Below are 17,980 nucleotides of genomic sequence, written 5' to 3' on the forward strand. Positions count from 1 at the left end.
TGAGGGCTGTGGGGGGGGGTTGTCATCCTTAAAGACTTAATTTCCAAAAATTTCTACGTTGAATAAAATGGCTATCTAAAAATTTTGATTGGATGTGTTTGGGGAAAAGGTGGGCATGAGAGAGGGTTTAGTTGCCCTCAAATCACTTTCAACTATTATACAGGTCACTAGTCCTTTCAGTTCCCAATCGAATGAACCCTTTTTCAAGTTTCTACGACACAGATTTCAATAAAAACTTTACATGGACCCAGGGCATAACTTATAACCCTTGCCCTGAAAACTGTGGGGGGAGTGTCCTGCTCAAAGGTATAGGTTCCTGAACTTTGAACTGCGTGGAACAAAACGGCTATCTCAAAATTTTTATTGGAAGTGTTTGGGGAAATGGCCTGCTCTAAAGGAAAAAAATAATAAATTATACATTGTGCCAACATCGTTCTTACATACCCCCAGGCCATAACTAAAAACCCTTGCCCTGAGGGTTGTGGGGGAGTATCCTCCGCAAAAACATATTTTCTATCTGGAAATCAACTAAAACAAAATCAACTAAAATCAGCTGAACAAAATGGCTATCTCAAAATTTTGATTGGATGTGTTTTGGGGAACGATTGGCGTGGGGGGGGGGGAGGGGTTAGTGGCCCTCCAATCACTTTCGACTATTAAAAAGGGCACAAGCCACTCCAATTTCCAATCGAATGGGCCCTTTTCGAAGTTTCTACGACAACTCCTTCGATACGAAGTGCCCTGGTTTGAAAAAAAATAATACATTGTGCCAACATCGTTCTTTACTTACGCAGCGCGATTGCGCTGCCTATGATATTTATCAATAGCTTTTACAATAGAATTTCAGGTGAATGGGCAGAGCGAATGTTGTTCATATCAATTGAAAATCTGGGTAAACTCTCGTCTGCTATTGGGCTTGAGCCATACTGAGCCCCTTTCTGTAGATGCCCTTTAATATACACGTTTTAGTCCACTGTTTTATTAAAAGAATCAATAGAACCAAATTTGTTTCTTTATCTTTTGTGTTAAGGTTTCAGATACCGACATTTTGGACGGGGTTGTCTATAGGTCCTGATATTTTAAAGCACATCAACATACAAGAAATAACGATTCTTCACGCTAAGAATCAGTACAGCCACATTTTTCTTCCGGAATTTATCGTCTTCGTTAAGGTCTTCTTCGTCCAGTCTACTTACTCTGCGTTCAACCGATTTGGGGAAAAATAATTTTTAGCCCCTTTTGGTGTTTCACTTTCCGATATGACCCTGTTTTTCAATTTTTTATTTTTTTTTTTTTTTTTTTATTTATTTTTTTTTTTTTTGGTTAGTTTGGCCCAGAGTAATAGGCCTGTTAGCTGCTTGACTATCGGAGACAAAACAATTTTGGGCACCACATATCGTTACATCAATATTTCCATAGCTTTTGTCTTCTCTGAGGTCAACTTGTCCCTGTCTACTGGCCTAGAAAATCTAAACCAGTCTGAAAAAAAAATGCTGGCACGCTTTCAGGTGATGCATCTCGATTAATCCAATCTTCAAATATCTTATTTTCATTCACTTCTACCTGGCCCTGTTTACATACCCTGTGAGCTAAAAGCCTGTTAGAGACGAGAAAAGCTTTGGGCCTATTTTCGACTCAGCTTTTTACTGCCTTAAATCAATGAATAATGGAACTCTCCCGCTCTCTTAGGATTTAGAATTACAGGACAGAGTTGCCATAATTAAATAAAAAAAACAAGTTTTTTCATCTGAAAATAAGGAGCAGCAATAAAACTTAAAAAAAAATGTTTCGTATATGATGTGACCAACCCTTCCCCAACCCTCACTTTTTACGCTAAAGTCTTGAAGTTCTTTGAAAATACCTCTCATTCAAATTCAACGGTCCTTGTGTGTGAGAAGTGTTTGCTAAAGAATTGCAACAAAAGATAAGATTTAACGTAAAGAGCAAGAGTCTAGAAAGGGGAAGTCCCCCACACACAATTTGTATACAAATTACAATACAAATACAAATTACAGGATAATTTGTATTTGTTTTAAGTATTAATATTACTCCTTACTTTCAGTTAAAAAAACCTGTTCTTTTTAATTAATTTGTTATCCTTTTTCAAATAATGCCAGGAAATCCCCTCCCCCTTTGTAAAATTTTTCCTGGAAACCTTTCCTCATAAACATTCCTTCTCACGGAAAATTGTGCCCCTTTCTATACCCTCGCTTTTTACGTTTACATTCTTGACTTTAGTGTATTAAATAAGAAACAGGAAAAAAAGAAAGAAATAAATGTCAAAGGCCAGGAGAAAATGTTAACGTGAGCCAAAATGAGGAATCACTGAAATGAATTTCGATTCTATCATCTTGAAATAATATTTATGCTATAAAACCGTACTTATGCACTGTTAAGAATTACAACTCACGAACGTTTCATTGTACTTGAGTTTTCTAGGTACCCTAGAGAAGATAATTTCGGGGAGTCCAAAATGACTAGATCCTCTAAGGACTACCAGACGATAAGAAAAACCGACATTAAAACATTCTTTATTGCATCTTAAACGTTATTTTTAAAAACACTGCCTGGGCGATATTATGTCATTGATAGCAATGATAACAGGAATTACTTCTGTAAAGCAATTAACAAATATCGTTTGTTCCTTATTGGAATGAGGCGCAAAAATATGAATCGATTTTTTTTCGATGTTATACCTTAAATAACGTATCTTTTTTCCAAGACCACACTGACCTTCTATGACAAACAAATAAACGTTCAAATGGGGATAAGCCCATTTATTAGACAATGAAAACAGATACAGAAGTCTGGATATTTTGGTCACATGTACAGCGATTGTCATCAGCAGAAACAGTAAAGCCTTAAAATTAAAATTAAAATATTTATACAAAACAAAATAATAAATTCCGGTCCACAGATAATTTACAGTTCATTCACTAGATCTGCCTGAGAGAGTTCATTAATAGGGTTCATCCATAGTCTTGAGCTGTATATTTTCTTCTTTAACATTGCCTAAATGTAAGTTGAATTTCTAATGAAGGTGGCAAATCTTCCTCTTCTTCTAATTACAAAAGAAATGATTTTAAATTAAAGACGTTAAACAGTTTGAAAATGTTCTTCTTTTAATCACTTTTGATTAGAATAATGTCTGTATGTTTTTTTAATTCCAATAAAATCCACAGTGCTAGATATACATTTTCCACGAAATATAAAAGTTATTGTTTAATGGTTGGAAGAGAGGCCGTACCCAGGATTTTTTTTTTTGGAGGGGGTTTTACTCAAACAGTTTTTTTTGGAGGGGGGTGTACACAAAAGAAAAACTCAAAAACGCATACAAAATTGGTTTATATCCATTTTTTTACGTTTTTATGAGTCAAAAACCATTTCGGGGGTCATACCAAGAGGGGAGGGGGCGGGGTCAAATCCCCCTCTGGGTATGGCCTTGCTTGGAAGTCATATATGTAAATGTTAAGGAACTATAGGCCTACGTTTGATCCTTCCAAACAAGAGTGAGAAACCTATATCCAGTCAAATTATTTTATAACGGCAAGATAGTATGTTAAAAATTATCCACGAGAAATTTCTTATTTTAATGGGGGAGGAAGAGAACTAGACTTTTCAAAAACCGTCAAAATGTCCGGTGCTCCTATTGGGAACGGTGCAATTTACGTTGTATCCAAGGTAAACAAGTCCGTAGCATATTTCAAAATACAAATCAATTTTGTGGGAGAGACCTAGGAATAGCAGGTGTAAGATTGATGAGGGAACATGGATTTAATGACTTGCGGCATAGCAACTTAGAAACAATTATATTTATATTCTTAAAGAATGTCATCTAAAAAAAACAAGAGAAACTTGGCCTATCTCCTCAGGTGATAAGTAGTGTTCTTGACTTACACTCTTCGAATACGTTGGCTGTCAAAAGCTTTCAAATATCTATCTTTATTTTATTTTTTATTTAAGAAAGAAAGAATTAATTCACCAACAATAAACATAACAAAACCTGAAGTAAATCTTGTTTAGGTAAATAATCACCCCACTAGGCCTATATATAAATCAAATTATGAAAGGTGACGACAATTAAACACCAAAATCAAAACAAGAAACGATAAAAGATCAAATAAAAAAGCATTTGATACCTCCCATCATCAATCCATCAGTAGTAAGGGTGTGCACAGTATCAAGCGTACATTCAAACGTACATTCACGCCTACAAGAATATGCTCAAAAGTGTAATAGATTTCAAGCGTACATTCAAGCGTACATTGAATTGCGCAAGAAAAACCCATGCTTGAGACACTGTATTTACACGTGAACATTTTGAAAAGTTGGCAAGGTTTTTGTTTTTGATCAGAAGTGCATAATGAATGTATTATTTGCACTAGACATTTTTTATGAGCCAATCAGAGGATGTTCAGCATACGATAAATTGATTTGTGATTGGGATTTAAATAAATGAAATGGTTTGCACTACAATTCATATTAGTAATATACTTAAATTCAGAGATAATAGTTTATTTGAGAGGATATTAGTGGAGAAAAAATGTGTAGAGCATTTACATTATTGGAGATTAATGATGGAACTGACAGCAGCAGCAGCAACGATATACGAGTACCCAATGTAGCTGTGGAAATAACCGCTGGCTGTAGACTATGCCTTAAATGGGACAGTATGTATGCTAGATACATGATATCATTAAGCAAGTTTAAGCAGGAGGAGCAACTATGCTTTGCTGGAAAAGTGAATATTCTCCATATAAATAAACTTCAGTCAGCATTAGATGTCCTATCAAAATATATTGATGAGAATAAAATGCATCAGTGAATATTATTATTGTAATCATGTTCAAAAACATTGTTTGTGAATCAAAAGTATATTTCTTTCTGTTGTAGATGAGCGTATTTCCTCTTGAATACAAAAAGAAATTCTGGTTAGTCAGAAATGGATTGTGAGAGATTAAGGAGTCTAAAAAATGGATAGATTTGAAAAAGAGCGACTCTTTTTGAATCTAGTGTCTGTAAAAAAAGATTTGACTGTAAATGGCCATTTTCTAGAGGTGGTTATTCGAAGGAAGGTATTATATTGGGGGATACCTAACGATACAGTGAAAACTGATTCACCATCATTCGAGTATTGCATGAAGGTTATACATCGTGGTCCAACTGCATTTACACAATTTACTGATATACTGATCACAACACGGCAAAATGATATTGTGGATATGCTTTTAAACATTAGTTTAGAAATTTAAGACTTTTTTTCATGAGAAAGATGGTTCTGAAGGATGATTTACTCCTCTCTCTATCTCAGAGATATTGTGTTGTTGCTAGCTCAGTTTCATTGTGGCGAGTTAGAGTATCAACATATAACAAAATTCAATGTACATGTCCCCTATTTATGTGCACACTGGGCAGCTGATCGTCGTGTGAGGAATGCACAATAATTGATGAGTAAGACGAAAAGTGTAGATTATGTAACCCGTGTAAATTGGATAAAGGATATACTGCACAGATTAAAGTTTGTAATACCTGTCTGGAAGAGGTGCGTTACTCTCATTTTAGAGCAACACTAAGCTCAAATTGTCATTATTGTAAAAGTAATCAATGAAAGAATACATACCCGGGACTGATTTGCTTGAATTCTAACCATAGTTTTAGATTATTGCTACGAAATTGGTAGCGTCGTGGTTTTAGATTGTTGTTGGAGGAGAAATCGGATCATAGATTTAACTGTTAGAACAGCAAAAGAATATGGTTTCTACCTTATCGACGTGAAGACAATGGGTGTTATGATTGTCATCCCATTGATTTTTATTTAACTGTGACGGAATGAGATTCGACTCTTGAGGACACAGTTTGTGAAATTGCTTTAAATAAGCAAATTGAAACATGTGAATTCTATAGAATGAATGAGAATAGTATCATACCATACAAAGAGATATGACAAGAGTGAAGTCACAATCTATTGTAGAAAATATTACCCTGACAATGCAGTAAATCATGATCATTATACTGTGAATTCAGATAATCTAACTGTATTATTTGCTGTGGAAAAAGACCTTTACCTACTAGAAAGATGAAATCAAAAGGGTAGAAAAGTCGTTTTATCATGTATATAAGAATTTATTAATAAACAATTTAACATACATTTTTAGCACATTTTATTCGCAGGGCACTAAAATCAATATTAAATAAGCTTGTAAGTTTATTTTACACTCGAAAGTCTTTCAATTGAGGTAAGTCAACGTAGATATTGATAAACTGCTTATAGGTGAAGCCACGACATCTGAACATGAAAAAGAGTAGTGCATGAAAGCCACTTGTCTTAGTCGTTAAATCCTGTACTCTTCGATGATTTTGAATAATGGTTTTCCCACTGCTTTCAATAAAGTTGCTGATGTATAGTGTATAGAATTTATACGATAGTCCAAGATGATCAAAAGACTCAATATTTTTAGATGTTTGAAAGATGTAAAGCCAATGACCGGTCTTCTTAGTCGATGAATTGCTATTAACAGGGTTTAATTTATTCTTAAGGCTTGGAACTTTTTCAATAAAGTCCGAGATTATGCACTACGAATTTTACTGGGACATGTATGGATCTCTATTAAATACGTTGATTATTTTGTTTGTGTTCATGGTGCTAGGTTTAGTAGAACACTGCCGTCGGGTGTGATTTCCCAATAGGTTTCAAATTGACTCAGGTATATTAGCGTGATACTCTCAGTCAGAGCATCGGCAAATGTACACTCTAAACGTATATTCCCTGTTCGTACTATGCTCATATTCTGAGTCCCCGACAAGTCCAAAACCATTACCCAATGATTTTTTGAAAACATTCAATCGGTTATTCTATTTTCAAATAGTTGAGAGTCGTGATCTAGGGATTGCAAGATCAGCTCGTACAGAGCTCTAAAGATTTTTTTGTTAAAACATAGAGTGTACAGTGGGATACTATTCACTGTGCAAAGTAGGCTTGGTAAACCGAAAAAATCAAAATCATGGGGGGATTCAGTACAGGAACCAACAGCTCTGCCACTCTTTAAAAAGGCCAGAGCAACTTTCGATGGTATTTCTCCATTTCTGAATGACTAATCGCTATGGCCACGAGATCCAGTGGTAATGTGACGTTGATTGGAGATGGTAGGGGGGACAAGAAGTTAAATGTTGGTGCCATTGGCTCTTAGCTTTTCCACTGCCAATGCAACAGAGCTCAGAACCTGTTGTTTTCGGACGTGGAGAAATGCCGATGTGATAATGACATTTGCATCGGGTACTTCAAGAGGTGTTTTTCTCAAAATGAAATTCAATGGGGCCATCTATAACTTTATGTCAATCCTAACATTGGGGGGTAATCATTGGGATATATTTAATATCTTATGATTTAATTTTCAAACCAGATGATACTCTTGGGTTACTGCAGTAGTCAACTTACCGTCAGTATCAACATCTTATCGGTATTCATAGCCCAGTGATTTTCCTCTAAACTCCTTGTATGCCTCTGGTGCCATCATCATAAATTGTATATAGCTTGCATATTTGGATAAATTATTACTAGTGCTCACCAAAGTACAATTAATAAATACATTAATTTGTTTGAATAGATTGTGTAGAATACAGTTCTCGCAGGAGAGACCATCACCTTCATTTGGAGTTGTATTATCTGACATTTTCTTCACCGCAACATTTAAATCAATAAAATGTTGATGCCAAATCAATGAAATAGTCTTCATTGGAAAATATTTGAAAGTGTATATTTTCCTAGAGGGTTTGTTGGGGGTGAACTTGTTCATAGTAGCCATACTTGACACTGACATCAACATTTTCAGCATTGAATAGATTCAATGAGGAACTGATTGATGGATATGATTCTTTGTGGGGGAGATAAGTCATTTTAAGAGAAGAAATCCTTCTTTGATCTAACAATCTTTTTCTTTTTCTTCTTCTGCTTATTGGTCGTCGTTGTTTTATTGCTTAAAGTCCCTGTTGATGTACTTAGCTCATCCCCACGGTGGAGACAGATCAGGAAATGACGCGCACGCATCATTTTCAATACCTCCCCATTTCGTTAAGTTTTTAACGGCTCACCAATGACTATTGCTGAAGATTTAATATTTTCATTAACACTATTATTGAAATTCTTACCTGACTCCCACTCCTGGGTTGTGGACGCAACAAAATTCAATGCAGTAGGAAAAATATATTTTCTGGCAAGGGGTAGAGCAGAACGAAATAGCCTAGCAAACCAGCTCCCAAGGCAATAGCCAGATAATGCAGTACGCCCCTTGTAGTATTCCAATCCATTGCCTATTTGACGTGGACTCAAAACACCAACATAGCAATCGATATCGGGAAAGACAAAAGGAACTCTCCTATTTTTCAGTCTAGGTGATCGTTCTATCGTCGACAATGGGTCGAAAATGACAAGTAATCACTGATAAGCCTTTTTTTATTGCTAGAGGATCGCCCAATTCACTTCTTAGTTTTATCTGATAGAGTTCCAAATACAAAGTGTTTACAATATCATACTGAAGAGGATCTATATTATATTGATGAACAAGTTCATGAGATGTTGCTGTTCGAGAACACGTAGGAGGAGGATTTTTGAGTTACCGACTCACGACGTTTCCGCAAAGGAAGCATAGAAAAATATGCAAGAGTTCGAGGCACAACTTGGAGGATAATCAGCAAAAAAAACTTGATTCATACCGTTAACGGTGCCTGCATGTCTCCCATTGATAATATTCAATTTAAAGCCAAAAATTTCTCTCGAATTATCACTGTAAACGATTACTTCATTGTCAACGGATGAGGTAATGTAAACTCTGTCAAATTCTAATAAATAATTAAAATGTAATATACAACTTCTATGATATGAAATTTTTCTATCGATTGTATACCACTAATCTGTCATATTCTCATATTCAATATATTTCAATTTGGCAGGTGGATATTCGGTAAATTTAAGTGCTTCAACCCATTCCTAGTCGACATACTTCAACCCATTCATAATCCAATCGAATAGTATAACTTTTATATCATACACGATCTTTTCTCAGGATGTCATAGGTATGACAAGAGCTACTTCATATGCATCGTCAAATATGATGGCGGGGGAGAGTTTTGTCCGAAAGTAACTTGTCTTAGTCAAGTCGTTGTAGATAGAATAGAAAACATCGGACATTAAATTTACATAGAAATCATTGGGCATTGTCAATATCTTCAACACCAATCCAAGAATCAAAATCAGAGTTGAATCCTAGCCACCAAACAAGTGACTGTTTCTTACCCCTGCGAGTACGTGTCTTTAATATCTTTTCAATTTGATAGATGTGACTATTATTTTTAACTTTTTGTAGTTGATAGTCATAATAGCCACCGAGAATCTCTCATCTTTGATATCGCGCAAACGATACGTTATAGGTTTAGTGTCTGGGATTTTTACCACTTTGAAAAGTTCGTTGGACCATAGGTAATCCTCTTTTTCAAAAACAGTGGTTGTTCCATTAATTCAGACAGTCTCACCCACAGTGAATTTATTTTTGTTAACCGATTCAATGGACTATTTTTTTAGAAAGATATTAACTAAATCATGATAAGATTGATTAACTTCCGTTGGAGTTGAGTTGGACAATGACCGATGAGATTATTGATTGTAAATCAACATGATTTTATCTAAATTATCAATCAAAGTTAGTGTATTTTTCAATGTGCAATATTCTGAAATTAAAAGTCAAGTAGCTTGTATCAATTGTGTAGCGAATGGAGCCTTTACAAGAATATAACTGAGGCGGAACAGTCTACTATATTTCTCTAGTAATTTTGCTACATGAAAATTAACCAATTCATTACTATGATCTGTTTGGATTTTTTTATACGAATCCTGTTCGAGACCACTTTCACTGGCCTGAGCAACTTCAAAGCATCTTTTCGAGTACAATGGAATTGCATATGCAGAACGACTATAAACACTGATTGCCAGTAAAATGAAATTGTACTGTTTAATGTGACGTTGTTGAACCTCATCTAGAGTCAAGATATATACTTGCATTATATACGATGGGTAAAAGGCTTTAGTTTTTTGAGATTGATTGGCACGAAGTCTATGATTTCTATTTAGAGTGTAACTTGATTCATTTTGTAGATAGTTATGAAAACTTTTGGTGTGAACACCAGTAATTTTCAAAAGAGTGGTGGAGGAACTTAAACTCCCTGCCTCACCAATATCTTCATAAGCATCATTCAGAACTTCAAACATTTTGGACGTAAATACGTTGTGTAACGTCTGCTAGCCTTTTGTATAATGGTAGACGAAGGTGAGATGACAAATTTTTGATATTTCCTTGTCCCTATTGTTCAAGTTTTTTCCATTGGGTGTGCTAGTAATGTCCAAGATTTATTTACAATCATGGTGTTCTTCTTGTTCTTCTTCATATTTTAATGGTGTTGTTGTTGATGCTGATGCATATTTATTTAACTTTCTAATAATTTTTCTATATATAATAAGACCTTTGGGGAAGTTCAATGTATTTAGAAAGCTGTAAAGATGATTGTCAAATGGTAATAGTCCTTTACGATTTGTAGCCAAATCATAGATTAAGTCGACCAGATTATGGCTCTTGCCCTGAATTATAATCCCTTTCCTATTGTTATCAACTTGAATATGATCTTGACCACTTTCCGTGAGATAGGTTAGGAATTGTTTACTTTTTTCACGATATGATTGTGGAATAAGATTTCCAATTTTCAATACAATCGATTCCAATTCCTCCTTCTTTAATTGTGTTCCAGCAGCAGCAGCAGAATCTTGAGGAGATGATTCTTTTTTGTAAATAATAGTGGCAGCAGTTATCTTCACACGACGGGGCTTAGGTGGGTCTACTTGGCGAAGCACATCTTGAAATAAGAGCAGTTTTTTTATCAACCTGAATATTCATATTGTCAATTACTTTAATCAGATTGTTCTCAAAGTTCTTCATGTGCGAAAGAGCGAGTTTTATTTAAGTTAATATATAGGGTTTTACTATTCTCTCTCTCTATAAAAAACTATTCACCAGTCCTGCGGTTATTGGCAGTAAAGACGTTAAAAGGCAACTGCCCACCTGAAGAAGTGCTTTACTTTTAAAATTCTGTCCTTCCTATTAAGAGGCCACTTTACATAAAAGGGAACGATGTTATTTGGGCTGTTGCTTTACTGATTCTTCCTGTTGAAAATTACCCTCCGTCAATTCTAAACAAAGTTAAGATATTAGATTAATGAAATAACTGTCAATATCATGTTTGGGTATGTCTTTTCCAAGCTAGAGTTTTGAAGTACTTAGAACTAAAAACAGATGTTTCTTATCATAAAGTTTTTTCAGTGTCACGATAGAAACTAATAGGTCTTTTTAGTGTTCACGGGGAGATATACTGTAATTTCATTGTCAAAAATATCTGTGAATACACGCAGATCCTCGGGTGTATTTTGATTAAGATCCAATAGGATGTAGCCGTAGGGTTTATTAGTTGCATGATAGTATTCTGAGAGCAAAAATTTGGGGGAGCCTGGAAAGATATTTTTATTAAGAGTTAATAGTGAGCTAGAATCACGAACAACTCTGTATATGATACAGTAGTTGCAGTTCAATGCAAGTGTTCGCATACTTTTGCTCTGGTGAAAGAAATTGTGTAGAACCAGAGTAACGGAAATCTGTTCATGATGAGAGCGAACAGTGAACAGTTGTAGCATTTCCTGGGACCATTGTCCAATAGATTCAGCCATATCGATAATGATCAGCCAAGAGTTTGGTTCAACAAAGGTGAAAACATAAAGTCCTTGTATTAATTGTATCTGTAACAAACCCATGATGGCAGCAATTGCTTTTATTTCATCGCATGACTGATGCCAAAAGCTCTGAGAGCAGTAGATTTTTTCAGTCTTTTCCGCAAATATTTTATTATAATCTCTAATTACTTTAGTTAAGACTCTTGTTTTGCCCCTCATTAAAGGTCCACACAAAAACAATCTGAATGGTGTTTTAATTTGATACGACTTCCATTCAACAGTTCTCCAGGACAAGCAACTTTAGACTAGACCTTTCTAATGACTGAATAATTTCCCTTTTACTACTACTACTACTACTACTACTCCGTTCAAGAAGAATAAGAAGAAGAAGACGAATAAAGAATCGTATGTTCTCTTATCGTATGCATAAGAAAGTAACAATACTTTTAAAAAATATTACATTGAACATCAATGCACATTAAACATGAAAAAATACCCTTTTTAATTTATTTATAACGAGAAATATAACATGTACATGGGCATAGAGAAAAAAAACACTTAAATAAATACACTTTTTTTTAATTTATTTATAATAAAAAATACAAAATTTACATAGGCACAGAGAAACAAAACACTGAAATAAATGCACTTTTTTTTTGTTTATTTATTTATAGAAAAATACAATATTTTTTATAATAATGCACTTTAAATAATAATATCACTATCATTTACAGTTTTTTAAATTATGGGGTCCCCCCTCCCCCCGGGGGCGGCCGCTGTGGTAGCCGGGGGCCCGCTGTTATAGGCCGGGAAGCGCCGGGCGCCAGAAAGCGGGCAGCTACGGCGGCGGGCCCGGGCCGGGGCTGTGCGTGAATAGTGGACCATGCTCTGACATGCACACACACACACACACACACACACATTGAAAATTGTTTGTGATAAAGAAAAAAAGAATTAAAAAGAATTTAAAAAACACTCCATTACCAAAAAAACTCTCCCACCCAATTTGTACTTTTTAATGAATTTAAGTTAATTTTCCTAAACCGGGCTGTTTTCTGTAATCTACACAATCAAATCGGTCTGAAATTTAATAATTACTGTGTGGTAGTACCGTCACACCATCCTCAAGTACATATACTTTGTCCGATATAGCAGACATGGCGTTTTTCTCAACTCTAACTGTGCAGTTTTTAAATTTTACAGAGCGAATCGCCATGACTTTCGCCCTTGGCACCAAAATACGTTCCACATATTTTCTATACACACTCATGTTGAACTTATTTTTTACAGAGTGTGTAGGTATCCGCTTGCAAACTTGTTTTATCTCCTGGCTATGCTTCTCTATACAGCACACCTTTATTCCAGGAAACATATCACTGGATATCAGATCGCTACCTATTTCAGATTTTAGCATTCATAATTGATTTGGGGCCGGGCGTTTCAATAGCTCTGGGTAGAAGGATTCGTCCCAATTACTGTAGTTCATTCGTGAGCTAATGTACTCGCCATTTTCCAAATCATTCAATAGATTTTCAGTTTTGACTTTTAACAGGTGATAGTCAGTGTCCCCGTAATAAACATGAACTTGTCTCTCAATCAGCTATTATACCTTGCATATAATATAATAAAATGACAACCTGAGTTTCTTGGATAGTTTAGATATCGCACTTCCGCCTGAAATATTTTTATTTAATACAATGCTTCTTTTCTTACGATGTAGAAGCACTATATCCGAGTCTATGATTGTAAACATTGTGAATCTTGGATCTACGCTGATTCTAGAATAATCTTTGAAATTAGTTACAATGTAACCTCGACTTCTATTTCATACCTTCTCGCACAGTTTATCAAAAGATGAGTTTAAAATGAGTTTATAGACTCATTTTTCAACTTTCGTTTTCGCTTGTGAACGCTTACTGACAAAGGTGTCAATTAACGTTTTCATGTAAGGCTTTTGATCAAATTGGAGGGCTGTATGAATCTCTGTGACCTTGAAACCATTGGACACCATCCATTTCAATAGCACGTGTTGAATGACAATATTCTGTTTCAGGTTGAGGTCGGCAATTGGTTTTTGTTTTGAAGGTACCCAGTGCATACTACCATCCTCTACTAATGATAAATTGTAGGGACTCAGAGATTCACCACCCATCGGTCTATTTAAGCAGGGAAAAACAAAGACTTTTACCGAGTCATGGATTTCCATGGGTATTTCACCGTCAATTTCAAAAAACCATCTCTGTGTCCCAGTCTCCGCAACACTGGCAATATCGGGGACATTCTAAGCACTCGGACTGTCAAGCCCTTTATAATTGCCAAACGGTAAACAGTAGTGAGACATTGCCGATGGGTAAAGAGAATTCATATCCAAAAAAAATGCGTCCGTCTTTTCATCGGTGTGCTGTCCACTCGGATCAGTTTTCATGATGTGATCCCCGTGAAAAATATACCCCCCCCACGACGATATCTCTTAAAACAGATGCTTATCCAAATCGGTGATAAGAACTATTCCCTAATTACTGATTTTAAGCATGAAGTCCATCACCCCATTAGGAGTGGAAAAAAAATAGCCTAAATCCAAACCGAAGTCTCTGTAGATTTTGTCCATCGATTTGCGTCCAATGTCCAAAAGAGTGATTACGTTACTGGCTAAGTATAGTTTACAATAATTCCATCCATTTCTACATCCGTCCTTTGGCCAAACGCTCTTATTAAATTCGTAGTCGGTCGTGGTGCACTCACTCTCATTAAGAGAATTGTAAAAAGCTTCAATAGGCGGTAGTGACACCTCATCTAGCCTCGAGCCAGAGTTGTAATAATCATATGGATAAATACCCTTACACGTTAATAAATCATACATTTCATCATCGGGGAAGCGCTGTTTGAGGAGGGGAGGCTATCAAAATTGTCACTTTTCTGTACATGAATCAATTGATTTAAAGATTTGGGGAAGAAGCTGAAAGAGTCTAAAAAACGGATTTTATTCAGGCACGTGTTACCCTTGTCAACTGTTTTCCACATGAATTCTAGCAGCAGTAGCTTCTCCGATGATTTAGGTATGATATTATATGAAAAAGAATCATCTCTCCATGCGTCATCCATTACTGTAACCTTGGCGGTGTAGGCCAACGCCTGTAGACCAAACTTTAAGTTATAATTGGAATTGCACATAAAAACAGGCAAGAAAGATTTCTGTCTAACATTTCAATCGCATGACTGGGGTTCTGCGTCCCTAAAGCAACTCCCTCCCGATGCAATATCCTGCCACAAATAATCATGGTCGAATACATTCCTCCTCCATGCTTTCCCAATACCATCATCAACTTCTCCCTTGCAAACTCAACACATTTTACGATTTTTATGACCACTATGTCATCTGGTGATAGGAGCATAAAATAGTTTCTATAACGAAGGCACGAAATTGCCCCGTTCGCTTTTTTGATTAGACTGACCAATGCCAAGCGTATGCAGTCTTGACCGTCACCAAACTTATCAACTAGATCCAGCACTTGCGTTGTATTATTGGAATCTCGCAGCGCGTGAGCGTAAGGGACCCCTATGAACTCAGGTATTTTAATACAATTTGAATTTGACAGATAGTACACGTCTGTTTGTTTAGCTTCGCAGTTCAAAGTTTTCTTAGTGCTCCGTAAGAGCATGTTTTGAAATTTTTTAAAACGTAAGATGACTCTATCTCTGCTTACCGTCTCTACCGGCTGGTATCCATTACACTTGCAGTGGTTCATGTGATGTTTTAACTTTAAATCGGAGCGAAATCTTTAGAGACGTGTTGTACTGCAATAGCACACACCACGCCGATGTTTACCCTCACTTAGAACCCTACTGATATCTGTAATTAGATCGAAATGACCATTTAAATTAGAATCTAGGGATGGGGTGTATAAAAGTCAAACACAACGTTTTACTGATTCAATTGAAGGAGCTTACACAGGAAATAATATACCCTTTTTATTGGAACGCTGACCCTCTTCAAATTTTGCTTCATAATGTAACACTGTGCCACTAATCTTTAAATGTGCTTTAGGCCTCTCAAAATATCTTTTTTTTTTAGTGCCACGGGAAATCGATCATTTACACAATTAAAATTTACTTTTGGGACCTTTGAACCCTCCATCCCATTAACTGCTATTTTATACAACTTTTTCTAAGAGGCAGGTATTCCAAGAGGTCTGTAGGCGGCAATCAAATATGTATAATTGAAACACTGCAGCCTCGTATCAAAACTCATTCGTTGCATCCCCCTAATTCCCTCTAAATGTGAATAATGTTTTTAAACTATTTCCCTCCCCGCACCATCTGCTACAATAAAATCCCTTTTAAACCTACATATATTAACATTTAAACTTTCAACAAATAAAACCACAGACCAACTATCACCCTCGTTATAGTTTTAATCCTTACTGTTAATATTTTTAGCCCTATTAATAAAAACCACCTGGTAGTTAGAGAAATTCGGGTAACTGGCCAACAACTCTTTTTGCAAGTACTTCGAATGCACCCCGCTCACATTCTCATTTAAAAAAAATATTTTTAGCGCTATTGATTCATTTACACTAACCCCCACTGCCCCCGCCTCCCTCTTTTGTTCAAGAATGGCTTGAATCTTAGCATTATATAAATGTTTAGTGGTCGAGGGAACTGTTTCTACATCCCGAGACATTAGAAAGTTAAAGATATCGACGGAATTGGTACTGCACACTTTTGTTTTGTAGAAGGTACAATCCAACAGAAAAAAATATGAAAGTGGGGATATTTGTGTTTTGTTGTATTACTACTACTACTACTACTAGCTATATCTTTAGGTGGAATGGCTGGGGGTGACATAGAATCTTCCATAACACCACCACTCTCAATTTGTTCAAATACAATGTTTGGATATAGCACGAGGTCCCCTAAGCCTGATAGTACATACTCCACGGTTTTTGGGGACAATTGATCAAGCCTATCTGTATTGTCAAGCATTGGACTTTCGTTATGAGGACCCGGTTCAGATCCATTAGTAACATCCCTTAAATATTCATGCATAAATCTATCTACCTATTCTGGATCCTCAAGCATGTCAATATCACAATCTAAGTCGTCTAGGCTAGCCATTCCCCCGAAAACATCATTAAAGAAACCTCTTTGCCAGTCCATATTCTCTAGAACTAATGTAGGCTCATCACTGAACTCTGCTGGTGGTGAAAGAATTGGTCCGTTAAATGCTGATCTCCGATACCTCAATGGTGGTACTATATCATTAATCTGTAGAAAAAAGGTTTTATTTTCTATGTGAAATAAGCATTAATTCATGAATTATTGAGTAGACACGGCGCATGCACCGCTCAAACACACACACACACACACACACACACAAACACACACACACACACACACACACACATGCGCACACACTTACAGGCACACACACACACACACGCGCACACACACACACACACACAAATACACATATATGACATACAATTTTATGGTTTTGAAAAATGTCGAAAAGGCTAATTCATGAGCCTATAGAAAAAAGGTTTTATTTTTTATGTGAAATATCGGTTATTTTACAAAGTTAAAAAAAAAACATGTTCATTTTTTCATCCCATCCTCAAAACTCAATTCCTCCTAGAATTATTTAAACTAAATACTTGCCTCCACCCCCTCCCACAGAAAGTTCACAAAGACGCAAAAGAGTGCTTTCTTTGTTAATAAAAAAAATGCATTATATTCAGCTATCTCTGAGGGGAGCAGAGAAATTTAAAACAATGGTCAGGGGTGGGGGGATTAATATTTTAATATCTCTGACATACACTTTTACGATATTGAAAAATGTCGAAAAGGTAATTCATTAATCTATTGAAAAAAGACCGCATTTTCTGTGTGGAATAACCATTATTTTATAAAGTTAAAAAAAAACATGTACATATTCACCCCATACTAACAACTAAAGTACTACTAGAAATATTTAAACTACCTACTTACCTCGACCCCCCTCCCACAAAGATTTCAGAAGGACACAAAAGAGTGCTTTTTTTGCCAATAAAAAAATGTATTATCTTCAGATACCTCTGAGGGGGGCAGAAAAATCTAAAACACTAGTCGGGGTGGAGGGGAGATTAACATTTTAATATCTAGGACATAAACTTTTACGATGGTGAAAAATGGCGAAAAGAAAATAATTAAAAAAACAAACCAAAAATACTCACATTT

Source organism: Artemia sp. Qi Xiang Cuo, chromosome 15 (genome assembly GCF_049724085.1).
Source record: "Artemia sp. Qi Xiang Cuo chromosome 15, ASM4972408v1, whole genome shotgun sequence".
Taxonomy (NCBI): domain Eukaryota; kingdom Metazoa; phylum Arthropoda; class Branchiopoda; order Anostraca; family Artemiidae; genus Artemia; species Artemia sp. Qi Xiang Cuo.